The sequence below is a fragment of the Scyliorhinus torazame genome, chromosome 18, assembly GCF_047496885.1.
Source record: "Scyliorhinus torazame isolate Kashiwa2021f chromosome 18, sScyTor2.1, whole genome shotgun sequence".
Classification (NCBI taxonomy): domain Eukaryota; kingdom Metazoa; phylum Chordata; class Chondrichthyes; order Carcharhiniformes; family Scyliorhinidae; genus Scyliorhinus; species Scyliorhinus torazame.
In genome coordinates this window covers 120,949,701-120,970,682 of record NC_092724.1, presented here as the reverse complement: position 1 = coordinate 120,970,682, position 20,982 = coordinate 120,949,701, and the positions used below count along the sequence as shown (strand labels likewise).

At 45.3% G+C, this 20,982-nt stretch overlaps 1 protein-coding gene across 3 annotated transcripts in view; it reads left to right on the top strand.

The window, feature by feature from the left end:
* Nucleotides 1-20,982, top strand: part of LOC140395474 (phosphoinositide 3-kinase regulatory subunit 6-like) — a 174,523-nt gene that overhangs the window by 32,836 nt on the left and 120,705 nt on the right. Inside the window, exon 1 of one of the 3 annotated variants that reach the window (XM_072483261.1) lies at nt 12,680-12,886. The exons of the other annotated variants lie outside the window; for them this stretch is intronic. The gene's annotated coding sequence lies outside the window, so the exon portion shown is untranslated. Of the gene's footprint in view, nt 1-12,679; nt 12,887-20,982 lie in introns of those variants that run through there. 3 annotated transcript variants of the gene reach the window in all.

Below are 20,982 nucleotides of genomic sequence, written 5' to 3'. Positions count from 1 at the left end.
CTGAAAGTACTGTAAATTTGCCAAGCATGTTCAAAATGAATGATTACTTCCAAAAGACTAAGCAACAGCAACAAAAGTATGGCGTAACCAAATATTATACATTGTTCTTAAAGGAAAGTTATTTGTCTTAGATTAAAAGATACAATTTTATTTACCAAGGTTCTTGGAAACCACGGCAAACATTGGCTTTTGCCTTTGAAGGTGTGGGTAAAGTTTTGAGTTATGGTTTTGTGACTTTTAAGGGTGAACAATGGGTCTAGATTTGGTTTTGCAAGTACCGGAATTGTCATCATTTTAGAATTAAAAGCTAAAGTTTCACTCCAGACTCAAATGACAAGGAATAAAGAACCTATTTGAGACTTTGACCAGGACTTGGGGATGCTTATGTTTTTGTTGCAAGTTGCCATGATACAAGCAATGGTTCAATAGTGTAAGTCTGCAGACAGGGCTCCACATTGAATTCATTGCCAAAGATATGAACTTATTGTATTAATTGAACGCATAGACATGTAAATTCTTGGACTTTTACCAAGGAAACAATATGGGGATTTCCACATTAAACTAACCCAAAAAGCCATCCGTATGTGTTTAACTTTTCATCCATCCTTAAAAGTCATGTAATGAATTCTGTAATCATGATAAGGGCTTGTGAGTAACCTATTAGCCACTCACAAAAATGTTTTGGAGAACTTCCAGAATGTTCTAATGCCTTCCTAATAGAACTATTAGCTTTTACAGCATAGCAATTACCTGCAGAAATTTCCATTCTCTTCCCTTATTCCCAATCCTTTTTTAAAGATTTAAAATCAAAGATATTTATCCACTTCCCATCAGTAGCCATTATGGATTTTACTTCCACCATTAATAATCTTTACAATTATAATCTTTCTTATTGTCACAAGTAGGCTTACATTAACAAAGCAATGAAGTTACTGTGAAAAGCCCCTAGTTACCACAATCCGGTGTCTGTTCGGGTACACAGAGGGAGAATTCAGAATATTTAAGTCACCTAACATGCACGTCTTTGGGAATTGTGGGAGGAAACCAGAGCACCCGGTTGAAACCCACGCTCTCTGCGTGCAGACTCCACACAGACAGTGACCCAAGCGGGAATCGAACCTGGAATTCTGTTGCTGTGAAGCAACAGTGCTAACCACTGTACTACCGTATTGCAAAGAACAAAGAAAAGTACAGCACAGGAACAGGCCCTTTGGCCCTCCAAGCCCGTGCCGACCATGCTGCCCGACTAAACTACAATCTTCTACACTTCCTGGGTCCGTGTCCCTCTATTCCCATCCTATTCATGTATTTGTCAAGATGCCCCTTAAATGTCACTATCGTCCCTGCTTCCACCACCTCCTCCGGCAGTGAGTTGCAGACACCCACAACCTCTGTGTAAAAAAACATATAATGAACCTTTAACAAACAAAGAAATGTACAGCACAGAAACAGGCCCTTCGGCCCTCCAAGCCCGTGGCGACCATGCTGCCCGACTAAACTACAATCTTCTACACTTCCTGGGTCCGTATCCCTCTATTCCCATCCTATTCATGTATTTGTCAAGATGCCCCTTAAATGTCACTATCGTCCCTGCTTCCACCACCTCCTCCGGTAGCGAGTTCCAGGCACCCACTACCCTCTGTGTAAAAAAAACTTGCCTCATACATCTACTCTAAACCTTGCCCCTCTCCCCTTAAACCTATGCCCCCTAGTAATTGACCCCTCTACCCTGGGGAAAAGCCTCTGACTATCAACTCTGTCTATGCCCCTCATAATTTTGTAGACCTCTATCAGGTCGCCCCTCAACCTCCATCATTCCAGTGAGAACAAACCGAGTTTATTCAACCGCTCCTCATAGCTAATTCCCTCCATACCAGGCAACATTCTGGTAAATCTCTTCTGCACCCTCTCTAAAGCCTCCACATCCTTCTGGTAGTGTGGCAACCAGAATTAAACACTATAACTCCAAGTGTGGCCTAACTAAGGTTCTATACAGCTGCAACATGACTTGCCAATTCTTATACTCAATGCCCCAACCAATGAAGGTAAGCATGCCGTATGCCTTCTTGACTACCTTCTCCACCTGTATTGCCCCTTTCAGTGACCTGTGGACCTGTACACCTAGATCTCTCTGACTATCAATACTTTTGAGGGTTCTACCATTCACTGTATATTCCCTACCTGCATTAGACCTTCCAAAATGCATTCCCTCACATTTGTTCGGATTAAACTCCATCTGCCATCTCTCCGCCCAAGTCTCCAAACGATCTAAATCCTGTTGTATCCTCTGACAGTTCTCATCGCTATCCGCAATTCCACCAATCTTTGTGTCATCTGCAAACTTACTAATCAGACCAGTTACATTTTCCTTCAAATCATTTATATATACTACGAACAGCAAAGGTCCCAGCACTGATCCCTGCGGAACACCAGTAGTCACAGCCCTCCAATTAGAAAAGCACCCTTCTATTGCTACTCTCTGCCTTCTGTGACCTAGCCAGTTCTGTATCCACCTTGCCAGCTCACCCCTGATCCCATGGTTCCATGTACCAATCCACCATGTGGGACCTTGTCAAAAGCCTTACTGAAGTCGATATAGACAACATCCACTGCCCTATCTGCATTGGGCCTATAATGGACTATCAACATTATTGTTGATAGTGCATTACAGGCCCAAATAATACTATTAAATTAAAATCTCTTCACTTGGGGGTGGGTAAGGAGGTTAAAATGGGGAAGGCGGGACATGGCGGGGTGTCAGTGTCCGTGGAGCTGGAGGGTTGTGGTTGTTGGGTTGATGTATTGTTCTTCTGCTATTCTGTATGTATTTGTTAAATGCCTTGAGTAAAAATATTTCAAAAAATCTTTCCTCTTCCCTCAAGATACTGAAGTATCTTGAGCAGTAGAGATGCACTGAAAACAGCAAACTTGTGCATGAATTAAATAATCATATATATGTGATTAATTTTGACATTTTCTACAACTGCAACAGTTATCTAAAATAGCTGTCCACCTGCACTGCTACGAATGCCTTCTTTTACATCTTGACTTTGTGGTCATTACTTTACGAGCATTTTGTACGTGTCCATGAATACATATAATGTACAGTAATCTACAAAGCTGTCCCTTCCCGTAATGCCCTACTTTAACCTGAATAAAGCGACAATGCAACATGGAGATTCCTCTAATAAACCTTTTGTGATTTCTATAGAAATATTCTATTAGATATTCTGAAATCTAGAAATCTTTAAAATGTTTGTTAAATATATATTCCACCTTGTAATTTAACGTGAATATCAAAGAAAGGGTCCAGCTGGTTTCATTTATACCTGCTTAGTCCCCTAACATAGAGTACGTTTAGATAGACAGAAGATAAGAATTATTTTTCTCTCTGTAGTTTCTACTGAATGGCTAACAACTTACTATGAGATTGATTGAGCAGTTGTTAGTGTCTCTGCTACATTGAGAATGACGCACTCCTCTCCACAAGCAGGATGTTGGTTTTACCTTCTATTTTCTGCATCCTTGATGTGACTTTATTATAGCATTCTCTATATTAGTCAAACCAGTGCTTTTACTTAATCTAAAAATATACAGGAGAGTGCAAGGCTGACCTGTGCAATTGTGAAGAACGTGTCTGCTTTTCGCAATTGTGTGACTTGATTCCTATATTTTCGTGACTTTTTGTGCTTTTATACACTATTATACAATGGTTCCATTGCTGTAAATATCAGCTTTGCCTAGGTAGTAGACTCATTTCTGAGTCAGAGGGTTATGGGTCCAAGGCCTACTCCAAAGACCTGAGCATATAATCTAGGCTGATGCTTCAGTGGAATGCTGCTTTTTGGATGAGATATTAAATGCTCCTCAGGCAAACATAGAAGGTCCAATAGCATCCTTTGAAATGCACGAGAATATTTATCCTTCAACCAACGCCATCATAAAATAAATTAACTGGTCGTTCTGATTGCTGTTTCTAAGACCTGCTCTTTGCAAATGTAAACCATTGATTTTGTTCAGGAATAATTAATTGGCAGTAAAGCACAACGTTGTCCTGAGGTCACGAAAGCTGCGATGTAAATGCAAGTTCATTCTTCATTTTGTGTTGCCAATTGGGAATTTTTTAGCAGACCGATATAAAAGCTGGAACTTCCACCAATATTTGGAATGAACATAGAACATTACAGCGCAGTACAGGCCCTTCGGCCCTCGATGTTGTGCCGACCTGTGAAACCACACTAAAGCCCATCTACACTATTCCCTTCTCGTCCATATGTCTATCCAATGACCATTTGAATGCCCTTAGTGTTGGCGAGTCCACTACTGTTGCAGGCAGGGCATTCCACGCCCTTACTACTCTCTGAGTAAAGAACCTACCTCTGACATCTGTCCTATATCTATCTCCCCTCAATTTAAAGCTATGTCCCCTCGTGCTAGACATCACCATCCTTTCATAATGGTGTCAAATCTTGGTCTTAAACCTGACCCTAAGATGAGCTGAACACTTATCCATGCTACCACTGAGGGCGACATGGTGGCCCAGTGGTTAGCACTGCTGCTTATGGCGCTGAGGGCTCGGATTCGATCCCGGCCCCAGGTCACTGTCCGTGTGGAGTTTGCACATTCTCCCTGTGTCTGCGTGGATTTCACCCCCGCAATCCAAAGATGTGCAGGGTAGGTAGATTGGCCACGCTAAATTGCCTCTTAATTGGAAAAAAAATAATTGGGCACTCTAAATTTTTTAAACATTCACGCTACCACTGAGACTGCGAACCTGCACCTCCAACACCAGAATGCACCCCTGCCGCAGCTTGTCTGAGGAATCCAATACTCATGCCTGTCTTACCTCTGGAATTGGGCGAGCTTGATGAACGCCTTTCTGGCCTCCCACATTCTACCCTCTGTAAACTTGAGGTTATCTAAAATTCTGTTCTCAGTGCACTTACTCACACCCAAGTTCCGTTTGCCCACCACCCTTGTGCTTGCTGACCAATTTGGCTCCTGGACAAGCCATGTGTCAGTTTAAAATTCTCAGCTTTGTTTCCTAGTCTCTTTGTGGCATCACTCCTCCCCATCTCCCCTGCAACCCCACAACCCTCCCACATAGCTACGCTCCTCTAATTCTAACCCCGGACACGAAATGTGGCCTGGTTCAGCCTGAACAAGCATTCACTGATGAGAAAACATTGAAGTTTGTGAAAGGGGCAAAAAGAACGATGGTTGGAGTTTTCCTGATATCCAGTAAAAGGAAGGGTTGGCCCCGAAGTTGATGGGGCAGGTTTGGTGGTCAGAGCTTTGGTCTCCAAATTGTGCAGAAATTAGCCTGACAGGCATGGCGAGGAATTATCCAGAACAGACCACAGTCCCAGGCAAGGAGTCAACAGTTACTAGTGGATCCTTGATCCCAAGGTGAAAAGGGTGTGGGAAGAAGGCAAGGCTCCAATCCTAGGCTGGTCTTTGCAGTGGAAGGGAGGGGGGTAGGTGGGTGTGGCCAATTCCAGGGGAGGAGGTAAGCTTACAGTGGGAGAGTCAAGGAGAAGGTGCCCCTGAGGGGCACAAATATCCTGGGGGGGGAGATTTGTTAGTGCTCTTTGGGGGGGTTTAAACTAATGCAGCAGGGGCATGGGAACCTGGATTGTAGTTTTAGGGTAAGTGAGAATGAGAGTATAGAGGTCAGGAGCACAGATTTGACGTCGCAGGAGGGGGCCAGTGTTCAGGTAGGTGGTTTGAAGTGTGTCTACTTCAATGCCAGGAGTATACGAAACAAGGTAGGGGAACTGGCAGCATGGGTTGGTACCTGGGACTTCGATGTTGTGGCCATTTCGGAGACATGGATAGAGCAGGGACAGGAATGGATGTTGCAGGTTCCGGGGTTTAGGTGTTTTAGTAAGCTCAGAGAAGGAGGCAAAAGAGGGGGAGGTGTGGCGCTGCTAGTCAAGAACAGTATTACTAGAGGATGCTAGATGGGGACTCTTCTTCCGAGGTAGTATGGGCTGAAGTTAGAAACAGGAAAGGAGAGGTCACCCTGTTGGGAGTTTTTTATAGGCCTCCTAATAGTTCTAGGGATGTAGAGGAAAGGATGGCGAAGATGATTCTGGATATGAGCGAAAGTAACAGGGTAGTTATTATGGGAGACTTTAACTTTCCAAATATTGACTGGAAAAGATATAGTTCGAGTACAATAGATGGGTCGTTTTTTGTACAGTGTGTGCAGGAGGGTTTCCTGAAACAATATGTTGACAGGCCAACAAGAGGCGAGGCCACATTGGATTTGGTTTTGGGTAATGAACCAGGCCAGGTGTTGGATTTGGAGGTAGGAGAGCACTTTGGGGACAGTGACCACAATTCGGTGACGTTTACGTTAATGATGGAAAGGGATAAGTATACACCGCAGGGCAAGAGTTATAGCTGGGGGAAGGGCAATTATGATGCCATTAGACGTGACTTGGGGGGGATAAGGTGGAGAAGTAGGCTGCAAGTGTTGGGCACACTGGATAAGTGGGGCTTGATCAAGGATCAGCTACTGCGTGTTCTTGATAAGTATGTACCGGTCAGACAGGGAGGAAGGCGTCGAGCGAGGGAACCGTGGTTTACCAAGGAAGTGGAATCTCTTGTTAAGAGGAAGAAGGAGGCCTATGTGAAGATGAAGTGTGAAGTTTCGGTTGGGGCGATGGATAGTTACAAGGTAGCGAGGAAGGATCTAAAGAGAGAGCTAAGACGAGCAAGGAGGGGACATGAGAAGTATTTGGCAGGAAGGATCAAGGAAAACCCAAAAGCTTTCTATAGGTATGTCAGGAATAAGCGAATGACTAGGGAAAGAGTAGGTCCAGTCAAGGACAGGGATGGGAAATTGTGTGTGGAGTCTGAAGAGATAGGCGAGATACTAAATGAATATTTTTCGTCAGTATTCACTCAGGAAAAAGATAATGTTGTGGAGGAGAATGCTGAGCCCCAGGCTAATAGAATAGATGGCATTGAGGTACGTAGGGAAGAGGTGTTGGCAATTCTGGACAGGCTGAAAATAGATAAGTCCCCGGGACCTGATGGGATTTATCCTAGGATTCTCTGGGAGGCCAGGGAAGAGATTGCTGGACCTTTGGCTTTGATTTTTATGTCATCATTGGCTACAGGAATAGTGCCAGAGGACTGGAGGATAGCAAATGTGGTCCCTTTGTTCAAAAAGGGGAGCAGAGACAACCCCGGCAACTATAGACCGGTGAGCCTCACGTCTGTAGTGGGTAAAGTCTTGGAGGGGATTATAAGAGACAAGATTTATAGTCATCTAGATAGGAATAATATGATCAGGGATAGTCAGCATGGCTTTGTGAAGGGTAGGTCATGCCTCACAAACCTTTATTGAGTTCTTTGAGAAGGTGACTGAACAGGTAGACGAGGGTAGAGCAGTTGATGTGGTGTATATGGATTTCAGCAAAGCATTTGATAAGGTTCCCCACGGTAGGCTATTGCAAAAAATACGGAGGCTGGGGATTGAGGGTGATTTAGAGATGTGGATCAGAAATTGGCTAGCTGAAAGAAGACAGAGGGTGGTGGTTGATGGGAAATGTTCAGAATGGAGTACAGTCACAAGTGGAGTACCACAAGGATCTGTTCTGGGGCCGTTGCTGTTTGTCATTTTTATCAATGACCTAGAGGAAGGCGCAGAAGGGTGGGTGAGTAAATTTGCAGACGATACTAAAGTCGGTGGTGTTGTCAATAGTGTGGAAGGATGTAGCAGGTTACAGAGGGATATAGATAAGCTGCAGAGCTGGGCTGAGAGGTGGCAAATGGAGTTTAATGTAGAGAAGTGTGAGGTGATTCACTTTGGAAGGAATAACAGGAATGCGGAATATTTGGCTAATGGTAAAATTCCTGAAAGTGTGGATGAGCAGAGGGATCTAGGTGTCCATGTACATAGATCCCTGAAAGTTGCCACCCAGGTTGATAGGGTTGTGAAGAAGGCCTATGGAGTGTTGGCCTTTATTGGTAGAGGGATTGAGTTCCGGAGTCGGGAGGTCATGTTGCAGTTGTACAGAACTCTGGTACGGCCGCATTTGGAGTATTGCGTACAGTTCTGGTCACCGCATTATAGGAAGGACGTGGAGGCTTTGGAGCGGGTGCAGAGGAGATTTACCAGGATGTTGCCTGGTATGGAGGGAAAATCTTATGAGGAAAGGCTGATGGACTTGAGGTTGTTTTCGTTGGAGAGAAGAAGGTTAAGAGGAGACTTAATAGAGGCATACAAAATGATCAGGGGGTTGGATAGGGTGGACAGTGAGAGCCTTCTCCCGCAGATGGATATGGCTGGCACGAGGGGACATAACTTTAAACTGAGGGGTAATAGATATAGGACAGAGGTCAGAGGTAGGTTCTTTACGCAAAGAGTAGTGAGGCCGTGGAATGCCCTACCTGCTACAGTAGTGAACTCGCCAACATTGGGGGCATTTAAAAGTTTATTAGATAAACATATGGATAATAATGGCATAGTGTAGGTTAGATGGCTTTTGTTTCGGTGCAACATCGTGGGCCGAAGGGCCTGTACTGCGCTGTATTGTTCTATGTTCTATGTTCTAAGGTCCTCTACCCCTTCTGGCCCACAAGCAGTGCTGTAAGGACAATTATCTTTTTCTGCAAATAAATCCTGGCCTTTCTTGAGCAGCTATATTGCAGCATGGCTGGAAGCCCCCCCCTCCCCACCACTCCATAGTGCCTTCAACAAACCCCTCCCCCTCTTTCCTACTTAAGCATGCACCAGATTCCCTGATGAGAACCTCTGTTGGGAAGGTAAAACAAACTTGCCCACTCTGCTCCTTCAGCAGCAGTTTTACTGCGAGCCACCCGGGGCCACGTACTGACCAGCATGATCTGCTTCCCCCTTGGGTTGAAGTATCTGAGCTGGTGCATGAGAGAATGAGTAAGCAAATGGTGCAAGTACTGAGACTGAAGAGGTTATGGCAGAGGAACATGGAACAGGATATTGGTCAAGGGACTTACCGGTGGTATCAGCTCGACTTCCTCTCCCTCTATATCACTATCATTTTCCTCATTGTTTACATTCTCACAGTTGATAGAAATATAGAAACCCACAGCATTAACATTAGAGCATCAGCCCACAGTGCTTGTGCTCTCTGTGGGAACACAGTGCGACAAGGAACAAGTGCTCAGTCAGGAGTTTGGTACAGGTGTTCTTCTTTTGCCTCCAAGCTCGGAGATTTGCTGTTGCTTTAGCTGTGTAAGTTAATAGTAAATTGACTAATTAAATAAGTACGGTTAGACAGCCGTGGCAGGGATGCTGGTGTGGTGTGACTGCAACATGTGTAAATCTGTGGACTGAAGTACTGGACAACCATATCTGCAGAAAGTGTCTGCAGCTTGAGCAACCTTTGGCTCAGGGTTGCTGAGTTGGAGTTTTAAGTTACAGTCATTATGGTGTATCAGGAGGGGAAGGGTTATCTGGAGACTTGGGGGCACTGCCCCATAGTGCGGTGGAATCGGAGTCATTAAATGGTTTCAAGAAGCAGGTATATATATTTCTGATTTTTAAAAAAACAGGTTAATGGAATATGGGGAACAAGTAGGGAGATGGATTTGAGACCAGGAAGAGATCAGCCATGACCTGATTCAATGGCGGAGCAGGCTCAAAAGGCCGAATTGCCTACTTTTACTTCTAATTTCCTATGTGCCTACGTTTATTCAGGGAGACAGCCAGATTAGGTTAGGTAGAACTTTAGAGCTGGTTGATGCTCAGGGCCAAGAGGGTGTCATTGTGGAGATCCAGAAAGTTGTGAAGGAGGTGCCTCAGCCTTTGAGTTTGACCAAGAGGTATGAGGTGTTTGCTCCCTATGTGGATGAGGAGAAGGATTGTCGGGGTGGATGAGCAAACTGATCATGGTGCCAGGATTCCATTCAGCTGGAAACTATTAAATACCTTAAACTTTAGTGTGCAGGACACAATTTCAAAATTTGCAGATACAAAACCTGGAGGCATTGTGAACTGTGAGGAGGGCCGTGCAGAACTTCAAAAGGACATAGACAAGTTGGTGGAGTGGGAAGATAGGTGATATGAAGTTCAATGTGATGCATTTTGGTAGGAAGAACATGGAGAGACATAAATAATTGGTACAACTCCAACCAGGTTCAGACGCAAAGGGGCCACAAAACCTGGAAGCATTGTAATCTGTAAAGAGGATAGTGTAGAATTCCAAAAGGAATTTTGCGATTTGGGAGCAGTTTAGAATTCAGCAAAGGAGGACCAAGGTAATGATTAAGGGAAAAATAGAGTATGAGAGTATGCTTATGTGAAACATAAAAACTGACTGGAAAAGTTTCTATAGGTATGTGAAGAGAAAAAGATTGGTGAAGATGAATGTAGGTCCCTTACAATCAGAAACAGGGGGAAGTTATTATGGGAAACAAAGTAATGGCTGACCAGTTAAATACATACTTTGGTTCTGTCTTCACAAAGGAGGACACATTTCAGATACAGAAATGTTGGGGAACACAGGGTTTAGTGAGAGGGAGAAACTGAAGTAAATCAATGTTATTTGAGAAATAGTGTTGGGGAAATTGATGGGATTGAAGGTTGATAATCCCCAGGGTCTGATAATCTATATCCCAGAATACTTAAGGAAGTGGTGCTCGAAATAGTGGATGCATTGGTGGTCATCTTTCAAGATGTTATAGACTCTGGAACAGTTCCTACAAATTGGGGGGCAGCTAATGTAACCCCACTATTTAAAGAGTGAGGTAGAGAGAAAACGGAATTATAGACCAGTAAGCCTGATGTCGGTAGTGGGGAAAATTCTAGAATACATTGTCAAAAATTTTATAGCAGAGCACTTAGAAAACAGTGGCAGGATTGGACAGAGTCAGCATGGATTTACAAAGGGAAACCATGCTTGACAAATCTAGTGGAATTCTTCGAGGATGTAACTAGTAGAGTTGATGGGGGGTGCCAGTGGATGTGGTTTGTTTGGACCTTTGTAAGGCTTTTGACCAAGTTCCACTTAAGAGATTAGCGTGTAAAATTAACGTGGGATTAGGGGTAATGTATTGAGCTGGATGGAAAACTGGTTGGCAGACAGGAAACAAAGAGTAGGAATTAATTAATCTTTTTCCCAAATGGCAAGCAGTGACTAGTGGGATACCGCAGGGATCGTTGCTAGGCCCTCGCTATTCAATATATATTTATGATTTACATGAGGGAATTAAATGTAATATCTTCAAATTTGCAGATGACACAAAGCTGGGTGGGAGGGCGAGCTGTGAGGAAGGTACAAAGATGCTTCAGTGTGATTTGGACAAGAGTGAGTGGGGAAATAAACGGCAGATGTAGTATAATGTGGATAAATATAAGGTAATCCACTTTGGTAGCAAAAACAGTAAACAGATTATTATCTGAATGGCTACAAATTAGGGTATGGGAATGTGCAATGAGAACTGGGTATTCTTGTACACCAGTCACTGAAGGTAAGCATACAGGTGCCGTAGGCGGTCAAGTAGGCAAATGGTATGTTGGCCTTCATTGCGAGAAGATTTGAGTACAGGAGCAGGGATGTCTTCCTGCAATTATACAGGGCCTTGATGAGGCCACATCTGGAATATTGTGTGTACCCTTTGACTCCTTATCTTGGAAGGATATTCTTGCTGTAGAGGGAGTGCAGAGAAAGTTTACCAGACTGATTCCTGGGATGGGAGGACTGACGTATGAGGAGAGATTGAGTGGGTTAGGATTGTATTTGCTGTAGCTCAAAAGGATGGGGTGGAATCTCCTGGAAACATATAGAATTCCAACAGGACTAGTCAAGGAGATGCAAAAAAGGATATTCCTGATGGTGTGGCTGTCCAAAACCAGTTTTGAGGATAGGAGGTTGACCATTTAGGACTGAGATGAGGAGAAATTTCTTCACTGAGTGTCGGCCTGTGGACTTCACTACCACAGAAAGCAGTTGAGGCTGAAACATTTCATGTTTTCAAGAAGCAGTTAGATATAGCACTTGGGGCGAGGAGGATGTGGGGAATGCGGGAACACGCTATTGAGTTGGATGACCAGGCTCGAAAGGCTGAATGGCCTCCTCCTGCTCCTATTTTCGATGTTTCTATGAAACTGTTCCAATTGTAAAAGTTTTGAGAATGATGAGGGCACAGATTTTCTAAAATTGACAAACGAAGCAAAAACAACCTGAGGAAATGCTTTGTTACACACTTGAGTGGTCAAGGTCTGGAATGCATGGTGTGAGAGTGTGATGGAGGAAGGTTCAATTAAGGAATTGAAATTGGAATTCGACTGTTATTTCAAAAGAAACAAAGTAAACGGTTACATGGAAAGGTGGGTAATGGCATTCAATGAATTGTTCATTTGGAGAGCCAGTACAGCCACAATGGGCTGAATGGCCTCTGCAGCGATTATGTGATCTCCTCGCTGCTGTAGATGAACTTGCAGTGGGAGGGGGATCAATCACACAGTTGTCGCATTTACAGTGGCATTAGAAATAGCAATGACGTTCTGCTGAGAGAGCTTGAAGATCTAGCCTCCAAATTAAAACACAGACCATCAAAGGTAATCATCTCTGGATTGCTGCCTGAGCCACGTGCCAATTGGCGTCAGATCAAGCAGATTAGAAAATTGAATGCGTGGTGCAAAGAATGGTGTAGGAAGAAGGAGTCTTGCTTTATGCGCAGTGGCACCTGTGCTCCAGGAAGAGAGCGCAGTTCCATCGGGATGGGCTGCGGTTAAATTGAGGTGGGACCAATGCCCTGACTAATTGAGGGCTGTAGACCGGTCCTGGTGCACAATATTTCAAAAAGTCCGACTGAATAGCCAAGGCGGAGGGGTAGCCTTATTGGCGAAGAAGGATCTTGGCTCAGAATAGGATCGGTACGGCTACAGGTAAAAGTTAATAAGAGTCAGAAAACACAGATAAAAATAATTTATAAACCCGTAGCAGGAGTTATATTGCTGGAAAAGAGCATTAAATATGAAATTATTGGAGCATGTACCAAAGGCATTGTATTAATGATGTGGGGTTTTAATCTTCATATAGATTGTGCCATTCAAATTAGCTGGGGTGAGTTTGTAGAATTGTTTATGACAGTTTCCTGGAGCACTACATTATGGAACCAATTAGGGATAAAGCTATTTTCGATCTACGATTGTGTAATAAGGCAGGGATAATTATTAATCGCATAGTAAAAGATCCACGGGAACTAGTCCTCATAATACAATGGAATTCCATGTTAAGTTTGAAAACAACATACTCCAGTCACAAACAAGGATTTTAAACAAAGCTAATTACATAGGAATGAGGGAGAACTGGCTATGATTAATTGGGTAAATAGGCGAAATGGTATGGCGGTAAATAAATGATGGGAAATATTTAAAGAAACTATTTTTGGGGTGCAAATCAGCTGAAATATTTATCAGTGTGGTAGCGAACAGGAACTGCTGCGAGCTGCCAGGTGCTTAGCCCGGCGAGACCTACACCAAATACTACGTTAATTGGTCCACTTAAGGAAGCCCCATGGGCTTCACACCACACATGAAGGCTCGCGGGACCGCGCTCGCTAGCACCCCTGCTAACAAGGACTGGCCCCACAATTTTGGGATGCAGACCTGGGGAGGCTCCTGGAGGTGGGCGAGGCCAGGAGGGATGCCGAGGGTATTGGAGGGTGAGCCCCAGGCCAGCCAGGCTGCCTCGGATGAAATAGCAGCGGCCATCAGCTCGGGCAGCGTGACCAGGAGGACCAGCACCCAGTAAGAAGGTCAATGACCTACACCAGGCTGAAAGTGTCGGTGGGCACCGGACCCCACCGCACCCCCCACAGACCTGCATATGGCACCGCCCCCCGCCCTGCAATGTGTCGTGCCCTGGCTCGCCCATGCTCCCCTCTCTTTAAAGCCCTCCCTGAAATGTTCCCTCCCTGTGCATGTGCTCCCGTCAAGTGCACCAGGGCTCTGTGGCCCCAGAGGACACCCGCCAGGGGCATCAAAGGCCATGGGACGTTGTAAGCAACAGGCTGCCTTCACCTCTGATATGCATTCTAGGGACACATCTAGATGCAGCGGAAGAGCAAGGAAGTCTAAGCACTTCGAGGATCACTGAGGGCATGGGGGTGTGGGGAGCGGAATGTGCATTGGGGGAGTGGGGCAGTGTTGGACATTTGTGGAACATTAAACCCTTCACCACAACCAGTATGACACCTCTGTCACTTTCTTCCGCTATGAAGGCCGACCTCCGAACCCCCGAATCTTTGATCCATCTCCCAGGCATGGGGGTCCTCCACCCCACCCCGGAACGCCCTGCCCACACACACACTGTCATAGTGGGAGCTCACCAGACTCCAGACCCTGTGCCGCTGACACTCGCACATAACGTTACCTGGACCGGGCACTGGTCATCTCCCCATTGCATTCACCCACCCTCCGGCTGGGTACATGTTCCCGGTGCTGGGGTGTTCGGATGTTGGCTGCTGTGCCCGTGGTGTTGCCCCCTGCAGTGTTCAGGCTGTGTCCAGGCATCACAGTTTGATTGGGATGCTAAGCAATAACTCCCACATCATAAATGGCTCGCCCACCCATGGACATCTACTTGGGCTGTGTGAAGTGCTCACTTAACTACCAATGCCAACTCCCTATTCACAATAGCCTTCAGCCGCACAGCCAGAGGCCTCTGCGGACATGGGGGTTGTGGGTGGTTGGTAGGGCAGACAGGCAGGGACAAGGGTTGCCCCCGGAATGGGTGCACACGATCCATGGCATGTGGTTGCCCCTCCCCCAGCGGAGGACCCTTTCCCACCCCCCCACCCACCCCAGCCGAGTGGGGACCCCACCCCCCTCCGAGCATAGGGGCAGTAAGCCCAGTGCCTCCAGGCTCATTGCCTGTCAGCAAAGATGGCTACTCACCTCCTCGGGTCCGTGCAGCAGCCCTTCCACCAGGTTCACATTTTTAATCAGCGCCAGCGTGATCACTTGCTGGGGTTGTGGTTGGATCACGGGCGCTGTTGGTTACGGGATGGCTCTCGTTAATTGTATGGATATCGGTCTTAAGTGGTGATTATTGGTTTATCACCATGCTTCGGCAGGACCCCGATTTCACCTATGGGATGGGCCGGTTGAATCGCAAACGGTTTGGCTCCCAGTTTTGTTCTCGTTTTCAGCCTCTCCTGCTATTCGCCGGCCTCGTCGTGCTCTCGTTCGAACGCAACAAGGCCACTGAATCACGCTCTTCATTTTCACCAAAAATACATTCCATTGAAAAGCAAAAACACAGCAAGAAGATCCATACCTGGTTTACTGAGGAAGTGGAGGATAATTTGAGACCCTGCACTTCCTGATGTATATTAATGACCAAGGCCTTGGCCTAAAAGGCATTATTTCAAAATTTGCAGATTGCACAAATCTTGAAATCATCGTGAACTGTGAGGAGGATGGTGTAGAAAGTGTACAAGTGCTAGTAAGTTGTGCTAAAATTCTATAAAATACCAATGTGGCCTTAGTTGGAGTATTGCATTCAGTCCTGGGTGCCACACAATGAAGGCACTAGAGAAAGTTCAGAAAAAGTGCGCAAGGATGGTTTCAGCGTTGAGGAACTTCAGTTACGTAGATTGGAGAAGTTAGGGAGGGTTTTTCTTGGAGAACAGAGGGTTGAAAGGCAGTTTGATGGAAGTATTCAAAACCATGCGGGGGGAGTCTGGATAAAATAGATCGGGGAAAACTGTTCCCAATAGTGGAAGGATTGAGAATGAGAGGGCTCAGATTTAAGGTAATGGAAAAAGAAGCAATGCAGACGTGAGGAAGCTTTACACATCGCCAAGGGTTAATCTCTGGAATGCACTGCCTGATCATGTGGTGCAGACAGTTTCAATCGAACCATTCAGGAGGGAATTGGATGATTACCTGGAAAGAAAGAATCTACAGAGTTAAGGGGAGAAGGCAGTAACCAAGTGAATTGCTCATTCTGAGAGCTGGCGCAGACATGACAGGCCGAATGGTCTCATGTGCTGAAAGAAGGATGGTGAGAAGTCGTCTCTTTCTGTGGTGACTAATTACCTCTTCTAAGCTACCCGTTGGTTCCATGACGAACATTGTACTCATCTTAGTATGGTGCCTCAGGTCTACTCACAGAGCAGCATGGTGCCAGTCTAATTTTACTCCCAGAAGAATGGGCCAAGTTTGTCAAAAATGGCATTATAGGTGTGCGTCATCCTCCTTGCGTATGACCCAAACCTTCCTTCCCCCCCCCCCCCCCCCCCAACCGCATATGAAACAGGAAGAAAGAAAAGCAAACACAAGAAAAAAAGGACGAATGAATACTTAATTGAGCATGCATGACCATAGGAAGTACTTTGCAGTTAATTAAGTCCTTTTGAAGGGTAGTTGCAGGTGTGATGTAGGAAGTATCAGAAACAGGGTTCACATTCATCTCTGGGGCTGTCTAGAAAAGTTTTTAATTCGTTGAGAGGATGGTTTGCATCACTGGCAAGGTTCAGCATTTGTTGCCGATCCCTAGATACACAGAGCTGCCGTTAGTCTGTTTGACTGTAAACAAACTTCACAAAATAGCAATGAACAGATTTTAATGAAACCTGATATTGAGATAGGATGTGACCCAAGGAAAAACTGATCAGTTTTTGGCGAAGATGCAATTCCAGACCTTGGGAATTTTTAAAGGCTCTGATAATGCAGGGAGTTAGGGAAGATTGTCTGTTTTCGTGTGTTGTGGATTGTGGTGTTTATCTGAATATCATGACACCAATGTTCTGGAATATCTCAGCTGCTGTGGTAGAATTTGTAGCAGCTGCCAAAATATGAGGGTTTTCAGTGCAGATTGGTGCATGTGGATTGGCTTGACACCATTTCCGTGAAATGGAAGCTCTAATAAAAATATTTATTCTTTCAGCTTTGTAGTCACAGAGCATCAAGCAGGCAGGGGAAAACCTCAAGTAAGAGCTGCGTAATTGTAATAATGTTGAGTGAGCACAGCGAGACAGAGGTAATGCACTCTACTCAATGTCCTCTCACTGGTTGTTCTTGGGACGGTGGTTGTGAGCATTTGAATTGCTGCAGTCCATTTGGTGCAGTTACCCTCACAGTGAGTTGAAGTTCCAGGATTTTGACCCAGTGATAGTGAAGGAACATCAATATAGTTCCAACTCAGGATGATTCTGGTTATGGGGCGAGTGGGGCGGCACCATCGGGAGAGTGGGGCAGTGTTATGAGGTGGTGATGATCTTCTGCATCAGATGCCCTTATATTTGTAGGCGGTAGAGGTTGTGGGTTTGGAAGATGCTGTTGAAAGAGGCTTGGTGGTTATACTACAGTGCATCTTCTAGATGATGCACACTGTTGCCGAGTGAAGGTTTATGGTGATGGATGGGGTGTCGATGGACTTCTTTATCCTGGATGGGGATGTTAAATCAGTTAAAAGCCCATGGTATTCAGGGTAGGATCCTGGCATGGATAGAGGATTGGCTGACTGGCAGAAGGCAGAGAGTGGGGATAAAGGGGTCTTTTTCAGGATGGCAGCCGGTGACTAGTGGTGTGCCTCGGGGGTCTGTGCTGGGACCACAACTTTTCACAATGTACATTAATGATCTGGAAGAAGGAACTGAAAGCACTGTTGCTAAGTTTGCAGATGATGCAAAGATCTGTAGAGGGACAGGTAGTATTGAGGAAGCAAGGGGGCTGCAGAAGGATTTGGACAAGCTAGGAGAGTGGGCAATGAAGTGGCAAATGAAATACAATGTGGAAAAGTGTGAGGTTATGCACATTGGAAGGAGGAATTTAGGCATAGACTATTTTCTAAATGGGGAAATGCTTAGGAAATCAGAAGCACAAAGGGACTTGGGAGTCCTGGTTCATGATTCTCTTAAGGTTAATGTACAGGTTCAGTTGGCAGTTAAGAAGGCAAATGCAATGTTAGCATTCATGCCAAGAGGGCTGGAATACAAGTCCAGGGATGTACTTCTGAAGCTGTATAAGGCTCTGGTCAGACATCATTTGGAGTACTGTGGGCAGTTTTAGGCCCCGTATCTAAGGAAGGATGTTCTGGCCTTGGATAGGGTCCAGAGGAGGTTCCCAAGAATGATCCCTGGAATGAAGAACTTGTCCTATGAGGAACGGTTGAGGACTCTGGGTCTGTACTCATTGGAGTTTAGAAGGATGAGGGGGGATACTTTTCACCGTACCTCGGTACACGTGACAATAAACAAATCCAATCCAATCTGATTGAAACTTACAGGATACTGTGAGGCCTGGATAGAGTGGACGTGAAGAGGATTTTTCCACTTGGAAAAACTAGAACCAGAGGACACCATCTCACACTAAAGGGACGATCCTTTAAAACTGAGATGAGGAGGAATCTCTTCAGCCGGAGGGTGGTGAATCTGTGGAACTCTTTACCGCAGAAGGCTGTGGAGGCCAAATCATTGAGTGTCTTTAAGACAGAGTTAGATAGGTTCTTGATTAATAAGGGGATCAGGGGTTATGGGGAGAAAGCAGGAGAATGGGGATGAGAAAATATCAGCCATGATTGAATGACGGAGCAGACTCGATGGGCCGAGTGGCCTAATTCTGCTCCTATGTGTTATGGTCTTATGGATAGTGTTGTTGGAGCTGCACTCATCTGGGCAGATGGTGCTCCATTCAGGGACTCAGATTTCAAGGCAGATTCACAAATAATGTTGACCTTTGATACTATATGGAGTGCATAATAAAGTAAATATACAGGGAGGGATTTACCGTCTTTACACCACATTATCTAACATCTCTCAGATTGGTGTTTGGGTACTGGTTGAGGAATAAACATTGGCCACAACACCTCTTGGTTCCCCTTCGAACATTGAAATCTACCTGAATGTGCAGATGGGGCCTTTGTTTAATATCTCACCTGAAAGATCGTGCTTGTGACAGGACAGCATTGCCTCAGTACTGCACCGAAGTATCGGCCCTGCTTATATTGATGATGATATGGTGATTTGAATCCATTAGCCGTCTGACTTGTGAGAATGCTGCCTACAACTGACATTTCACGTGGCCATGGTGTAATTTTTCAATTTTCACCCTGCAAATAAATATTTTTGGTATAAAGAACTTCTCCCTTCGAGATATAGCCCTCTTGAAAAGATGCTTCTAATTTATTTACCTGTAATATTCCTGGGTTTAACAATAATCAACAACCTGCTGTAGACCACCATCCTAAAGCTTCTCCACTGGTGTAAATGATAAACCTGCTGGGATGGCTGAATGGTGAGGGGATAGGAATTATAATCTTTCCTCATCACAGAGACCGTTCGTTGCGTAACAAATGGTTTAGTGAAGAATCAGCGTTGCTGATTTCACAGAGTGCATTTACACTACAAATGTGAAGTAGTTTATCCTTCTGACTGGTGCCATATTGGTATATTATTAATGTAATGTTGAAAATCAATTTGGCTCTTGAGCTCCCCTGCAATTGTGCACTCTGAGATTCTGCCTATTAAAATAGAGCTGCTGTGAAAGTTGATCTTATTACTTAGTTATTCCTCAGAACGGATTTCCAATGAATCACACCGTGCCATGGCAGTGGGCCCCCTAATGACAGAGGGGCCCCCAAAAACAATGAGTGAGTGCTGAACAGTTGAAAGTGCTGTCTGGCAAAGGAGACATTAAACTGTCTGTACGCAAAAAAAATCTCCTGCCCGTTTTATCTCTTTCCAGACACTAAAACAAACCATTACAAGATCTGTGAGCTTGATGCGGGTGGCACAGTAATTAATATATAACATAGAATTTACAGTGCAGAAGGAGGCCATTCGGCCCATCGAGACTGCACCGGCTCTTGGAAAGAGCACCCTACCCAAGGTCCACACCTCCACCCGATCCCCATAACCCAGTAACCCCTCCCAACATTAAGGGCAATTTTGGACACTAAGGGCAATTTATCATGGCCAATCCACCTCACCTGCACATCTTTGGACTATGGGAGGAAACCAGAGCACCCGGAGGAAACCCACGCACACGGGGAGGATGTGCAGACTCCGCACAGACAGTGACCCAAGCCGGAATCGAACCTGGGACCCTGGAGCAGTGAAGCAATTGTGCTATCCACAATGCTACCTCCTGCCCCAGCACTGCTGCTTCACAGCGCCAGGGATCCATGTTTGATTCTGACTTTGGGTCACTTTCTGTGCGGAGTCTGCACGTTCTCCCCGTGTCGGCGTGGGTTTCTTCCTGGTGCTTGGTTTCCTCCCACTGTCCAAATATGTGTAGGTTAAGTGAAATGGCCATGCTAAATTGCTCCTTGGTGTCCAAAGGTTAGGTGGGGATAGGGTGGGGGTTTGGGCCTGTGTGGGGATCTCTTTCAGAAGGTAGGTGCAGAGCCGATGGGCTGAATGGCTTCCTCTTGCACTGTACGGATTCTATGATTCGGCTAGAGTGAAGGGATGCCTGCTTTGGCCATTTTAGCATCAGCGTCCCTCGTCTTCCCCACAGCCCCCCTCTGCCCATGCTCCAGCCCCCGCCCGGTGCACCAGTGCAGGCTTTAAAAGGGCAGAGAGCAAAATGTCAGTGTCTCTGACAGGCAGACGGATTAGAAATACATGGATCTTCAATATCAAAAGTCCAGCCAGGCTCGGATAGAGTAAATGTCTGGCCAAAACTGTCCAAGATATAATATCAAACTATGGCAAATACATCAACACTTGCCAAAGCATCCACACTGGAGAACGTATCATGTGAGTCAGATCTGATCAATCACACTTTTTATGAACAAATCTCTCAACTATTTGGGCTCAAAACTGGGCCCTATTTCCTGTATCCGAGATCCTGTTTTGTAGCGCGATATCCAAGGGATCTGAACTAGATCAAGCAGCATGTTAGCTCAGGCAATATTCTGGTGTCTTAAGCCTAAATTAGCCCTTTGCATTTGAGGGGCCATAATGCTTGTTTAAGGATCCTGCTCTGAAATTGGGCAATATTAGGTAGAGTTTATAGTGTGGACGTTCTGA